At 38.8% G+C, this 6,522-nt stretch overlaps 1 long non-coding RNA gene across 1 annotated transcript in view; it reads left to right on the top strand.

Moving 5' to 3' along the window:
* LOC115517262 overlaps window positions 1–6,087 on the top strand; it is a 48,354-nt gene extending 42,267 nt beyond the window's left edge. Inside the window, exons 3-4 of the long non-coding RNA XR_003969754.1 lie at window positions 170–214; window positions 4,130–6,087. This is a non-coding gene — a long non-coding RNA (uncharacterized LOC115517262). The remainder of the gene's footprint in view (window positions 1–169; window positions 215–4,129) is intronic.
* The last annotated feature ends 435 nt before the right edge of the window (window positions 6,088–6,522 follow it).

Raw genomic sequence — 6,522 nt, forward strand, 5'->3', positions numbered from 1 at the left:
AAGACTTAAATTCAGATAACAAAGTGTCCACATGCTGCTATGAGTAATACTTCTAGCCCTACTTTCTACCTTTTATTTATTCCTTCTTGAGGAAGGAGGGCATATTAGTTTGGTGACATTGAGTAAAGCTTTTATAAACTTTCATCTGAGGCTCCTTCTCCTTTCATAGCATCCTGAGTGAACCTTCTGCCATAAGGTGAAGAAACCCTGCTTGGTGAGTAACCCTTCCACACAAATTGAAGAGGGCAGAATGCTCCAAAAGCTAACAAGAAAGGTTCTGCTACATATATCCCATGAATTGTTCCCAATCTCATTAACCCAAATCTTCCTCTTCTCTTGGATAAGACTGAGTGAGGGGATGAGGAGGAAGGCACAAACTAGAAAAGAACTTCTTAATATTTCAAAGAGAATAGGCTATTCTATTTCACAGGAACAGCAAAACCACCCTGTAAGGCAGAAAACATGCATGTTTCTCTTCTTTTACTGCTACAAATTGCTGGGAGCAAAGACCTATTTTTGTCTAGTGCTCTGCTATGACTGGATAGGTGTGTTTAATTGTAGGAGGAAAATGGTAGGAAGCCTACATGTGGCAATAGGCCAAACTGCATTCTCTAATTCAGTTTACTGGTAACCATATTTTGATACTTCAACTGTTTATACCTTCTGTTTTTCAATTGGTTACACATGGTAGCAGAAAGGGTGTGATTGTCCATCCTCAGTCCCAACATGTAGGTCCATGAAAGACCAGATTTATGAATCCATCATTTGCTTCTAGTTTTCCCCTATTTAGGGGGCTATTGTGCATATTGCTTCATGGAAATTAATGCAAAGCAACAGGAGAGTAGAGAATAGTGAGGTCACATTGAGAAGTAGTTACTGAGGATGCTCATTAATTGATTCATTCAGCAGCCATCCTACCCAGCTTTATTTATGCTGGGGTTTCTGCAAAATGACAACCACCAGTCAAAGTCCTTCAGAAGTTGCTTGTAAATGATCAACAACACACATGCTGAATCCACAAATGCTGAGGCTCAACTGTGTGCATGTACTAATGTGTGAGTTAGACTAGTGCAGAAATAACACAAACGTTGGAATCTCCTTAACCCACTAATTGAAAGTTAGAGGAATTCAGACCAGCACATGGGGTTTACTTTTTTTTGCTAGAAGGCCTTTCTCTTCAGGGTTTTTCTTTTTCAAGAACCATAGACATTTATTTTATTGCCACTCTATTCTGCTGCACGGTTTTTCCCTGGGCTAAGAATGGAATTACTAACATTGCTTGTTCCAAACTCTGAAAATTGCTGTCAGGTGTGAATTAAATGTTTTATTTGAAGATTTGAGCTCCTTCTCATCAGTCACAAAGGGAATTTTTATGGAATAATACTCGTTGGCACTAATATAATTCTTTTCATCTTAGACTCTGTAAGTGCTTTGTAAACCTTCTCTCCTTGCGATCTACATTTTAATGAATCTTATCACCCCTCCATCTAGCATCACTGACAGAAGCTTTATACTAACTCCCTCAACTCTTCCAGAGTTGCTTTCAGTGTTCCATGTAAGTGGCAAACATTTGAATAATTGTTTCTGGGTACTTAGAGAAAGGAATAAGACAACTTTGATGATCTTCTGGCATACTGTGAATTCAGAACTTAGGAGGGTGCTAAGGGTAAAATGTGCCCCTTGAGCTGACAGGGTGAGAGAAAAAAAGAATGTTAATAACAGATTAAAAACAAGCAAGAAGCCAATTACCCACCCCCCACCCCATCTCTCCCGCCAAATCCACCGAAACTTTTCTTGATCTTAAAAAGATCACAACTGGGGCCTTTAAGGTTTTTCACATTCCCATTTGGGTGTTCAAATTATAACTGTTTTCTAGTCGCTTATTGTCATAACATGTTTGGATTGGAAGGAATGGTAGACACCATTCATAATCCAGCCAAATTATTCCATAGCTGAAACACTGAGGTTCAGAGACATCTACTGATTTAGTCAAGATCAAGCACAAATTAGTGCAAAGTTTGGTTGCTGGATTTTTTTTAACTGCTCTTCATTCCCACAACCCCATACCAACTATATTCTATACCCTTTCCTTTCCTTTCTTTGCTCCTTCACCTCTTTCTTTTTAGTCTTCATCTTCATTTTCTTCTTCATGTAATAGCTAGATCTTTATCACATGGACAAAAGCAGATTACAAGAATGAGGAAAAACTATATACTACTTAAAATACAACCAATAGGGGCGCCTGGGTTGCTCAGTCAGTTGAGCGTCCAACTTCAGCTCAGGTCATGATCTCACGGTTCGTGGGTTTGAGCCCCATGTCAGGCTCTGTGCTGACGGCTCAGAGTCTGGAGCCCGCTTCAGGTTCTGTGTCTCCCTCTCTCCCTGCCCCTCCTTCTCTCTCTCTCTCTCTCTCTCTCTCTCTGTCTCAAAAATAAACATTAAAAAATTAAAAAAAAATACAACCAGTATCTAGAAGAAAAATGGACTAGACTCTCTTCCTTGTCATTGAGGATAGCTTTTACTTGTATATTCTGTGTCATTTAAACCTCATATTATGTCATAGGGCTTCATCCCACTAAAGATTCTGAAAAACACAGGCTGTCATGTGGGGATAAAACCTGAAATGTGTCATATACATTGAAATAAGAACTTAGGGAAAAATGGTTTCAGAGTATGATATAAAATAACCACAGAGACCAGACTCTCCAATGAATGGTCATCCTTAACTTTTATTCATCGATTTTTAACTTCTTAGCTTCAAGCCATCCTTTAGAGTTCGGATCATTTAAAAATGTTTTTATTTTTAAAGTCCTGCAGTGGAAGTAATACTAGATGTTGACAGCTAAGGAGGCAATATGCCAAGGAAATTAACCTGTTGGCTAACATTTTGAAAGAGATCTGAGATGTATGCTTCTAACTGCCTTTCCTTAGTGGTTCCTTCTTACTCCTGTGTGATTTATATAACCCGCAATTCCTGGGTAGCACCTGTAAAACAGAATCATACAATGTTACTGCTGGCAAGGGACTAAGAGATCCAAAAACCTTCATTCATTGATGAGATGCAGAAGGGTGAAATGACATATCCAAGGTCACCTTGAAATTCCTCTCTTAAGTTTGATTTACATTGGATATAAAGGTAGATTGTTCTTTACATTCTGGAAAGATGGAATTCCAATATAAGAAAGATCTTTACGACAATTTGGCCCTGGAGAATTTGAATAGAGCAGGAAATTTCGAATTATGATTCCCACAACAGTTTTAACTTGGCCACAGTCAGCATGCTCATTAAAGCAGAGTCTCTGGGATTACTACATTAGCATGTTTTCTTTTCTTTTTCAGCTTTTAAAAATTTTTAATTGAATTTTAGGTTTTGTGTATATTTGGTAGCTGCATTCATTTGGGGAAGACAGCTCTTGTCAACCAAACACACTGCCTTAGGAAAAGGGAAGAAGTAACTCTAGGGAGTCAGTCCTGTTTAAACAAAGAGCCATCTCTGGATGTGGGATGCACAAAGCTGAGTCCAGGCAGAGAGCCACTGAGCTGCTTTGCCAAGCTCATTAAATTCTCTCTTGCCTGCCACAATCACCAGTAAGTTAAGAGGGTGTTTTGTAGTCCTCATCTCTCTGAGGCATCGGAGCCGTAGGAATTCTCCTCTTTTAAAGTGACAGTATTGTCTATTGTGCCACAGTTTGGCTTTCTTTTGATGGCTATGTGGCACTTCTCAGAGATTATTGTAAATCATTCTAGAAGTTTGGCAGGAGTTAGGCTTTAAAAAGTCTTTATAAAATCAATTTGAGTGCAGTTATATGAAAATATACTGCATCCCACAACAAAATAAGAGTTCAGATATATTTTTAACTTCTTTTCCCAAAATCATTTAAGAGTTCCCTTGTGAGTCCTTTTTTCCCACTCCGACAATGTACACAAGTGGAACTAGGGGTGTGGAGGTGGTAGGAGTCTTGGCCAAAATCAAGAGGGAAGAAGAAATCACCAGAAGCCTAAAATTTACCATCTAGCACAGCACTTGAAAATATGCAGTTCTCAGTATTGCATTTTCTATCGCACATTGGTTGCTCGGTTATTTGCCCATCGGGTCACTCATCCCAGTCCCTCATGTCTTCACTTGCAGATGACCCTACTGAAGCTGACTCTGGCTGACCTGCATTCAAGCTGAGACACCAGAGTTCTCATTCACCAAGGCAGACCCAAGTTCTGCATCTTTCCACATGGCTTGAACATGCACTGCAATCAGCATGTTAATTTGGGATGGCTGAGAGCGCATCTCCCTATCTACTTGTTTCTCTTAACATGGACATTTTTAATCAGGCGCCTAATTTGGTCCTGGGGGATCTCACTCTGCTTTAATAATACATGTGACAAAATTTACCTCTTTGCTTTCAAAGTTGTTAATTATGGAGTGCATTTCAAATGAGCTATTGCAGCCAAGAGATCATCTCTTTTGGATGCTTACATACTTTAATGCTGGGAAGAAGCAATAAACATGGAAGGGTTATGAAACACCTCTCCATATGGACAGTGATGCTTTTCAGGGGACCAGACAGGGTAGTTGTGAAGACTTTTTGGTGATGGGCTTATATTAAGTTGTATTTCAGGTTATGCCACAGTCTACATAACCCAGAGGGCTCAACCTGCTTTCAAAGCAGAGGGAAGAAGAGCAGACAAAGGCAAGGAGGACTTCAGAGAGATAAGTGGGCTAGGTCATTGATCCGTTTAAGGAAGTAGACTCAACTGCTTCAGAGAAGACAGGTTTTTTTTTTTTCTTTCTTTTTTTGCCTTCTACTGTGAGGATAGCCAATTGCAGATTGCACCAGAATTCCAGTGATCTTTGGTGTGTGTTCTCAGACTCACATATGTTATGAATTCTTATGGTCCTAAAGCCATTACTTCTTAATAAATTAGAGAATTAGAGTGGGTTTCTGTGAAATTTGTTTTGGGTTCTCTGGTCTTCAGACATACAAATGCTGTTTAAATACTGATGCAGTTAAAAAGACTTAAACAATCACCTAAATCACTGTGCCTTAAAAGCAATAGAACTCAGCTAACCCATTTGCACATGTTAGCCTCAAAAGATGGCTTTTAGTGGCTTCCTTCCAGAGCTTCCTCCATTATTTTCTCATTACATGAAATGATTACTGGGCTTTGCAAACGACTTTGGGTGCCATACAAAATATTTATTTTAACCCTCTAGGGGACATTGTCCTAGAAAATATGATTGCTCAGGAGTTGAAGTACGGAATAGGTCTTCATGAGGTGGCCATTTTATGTCATCTGTTCAGAAGCATGCTCAGTCTTATATTGGAAGCAAGATAGAAGACAGAGCTAAGAAAAGCTTTCCACTTCATTTTAAGAGAAAATCCAGGGATATTGTTTTTTTTTTTTTTAAACCTCAGGTTGAGCCCAGATTTACTAGGCATTCCAAAGGCCTTTGGGATACAGTCTGGGTGGACCCGTGCAATGTGATCATGTCTTTGTACTCATCAGCAACCAGAGAAGTAGAAAGTGGATTAATTTTTTGAACACATGGGTGACAATAATTTCACTTCTGGGAACTGACCTAATAAGAGAAATTTTGCCAGTAGAAACTAGGTATTTTGCAGAGTAATAAAACTGTGACAGAAAAAGGTAAAATCTGATTACTATTTGGCTAGACAAGAAGATGGAGGGTCATCCCTCCTGTGCTATATAAGGAAAACTATGCTGACTATAAATGGCTGTTCACGTGGGAGGTTCACTTAACATCTGGGCCTTCAGTTTCCTATTTCTCAAGTGAGAACTTGGAGAAGATGGTGACAAAGGGCCCTTCTACCTTGAATATTTCTATGGTCCAGGTGGTAAGATGTGAGAGTAGAATAACAGAGAATGCTGCTCAGGGTTTCAGGAAGATTGGTGGTGACTGCAGTTCTGCTACTAAGTTATTGGTATGACTTTTGATCATATGGAACATTTCCAGTTTTTCATAATGCCATACTGAATATTCTTGTACATGATTCTTTTCCTTTGGAATAAATTCCCAAAGCTAGATCAACAGTAGTCCTCTATAAGAATTTTAATATATTACCAGAACAAAACCAGCAAGTTAAACTCTTACCAGGTATGTGATTTTGCCCATTTTATTACAAGTTACCCCCAATGGATATTATAATAAAAATAAATCAAGATCAATATGGTAGCTTTGAATATGAATTAACAACAACAAAAGGTATGACTATATATTTATACATATGTAGAGCCTTCCCCTTCTCTCTCTTTCTCTGACAATTAATTTCCTGCCTTAATTTAAATAATCTCATGCTATTTATAAGAGCTTTCAGCTTTTGGAACCCTTTGTGATATATTAATACTTACCTCAGTCAAGTTTGAGGGCAACTATTCTGTTCCCAAGACTCTGGTGGCACAACATAAACCTCCAATTCTAGGGGAAAAAGTTCTCTCCAGCAGTGTCTAACCCTTCTGAGTCTCTCTCTCTCTCTCTCTCTCTCTCTCTCTCTATATATATATATA

Source organism: Lynx canadensis, chromosome B3 (genome assembly GCF_007474595.2).
Source record: "Lynx canadensis isolate LIC74 chromosome B3, mLynCan4.pri.v2, whole genome shotgun sequence".
Classification (NCBI taxonomy): domain Eukaryota; kingdom Metazoa; phylum Chordata; class Mammalia; order Carnivora; family Felidae; genus Lynx; species Lynx canadensis.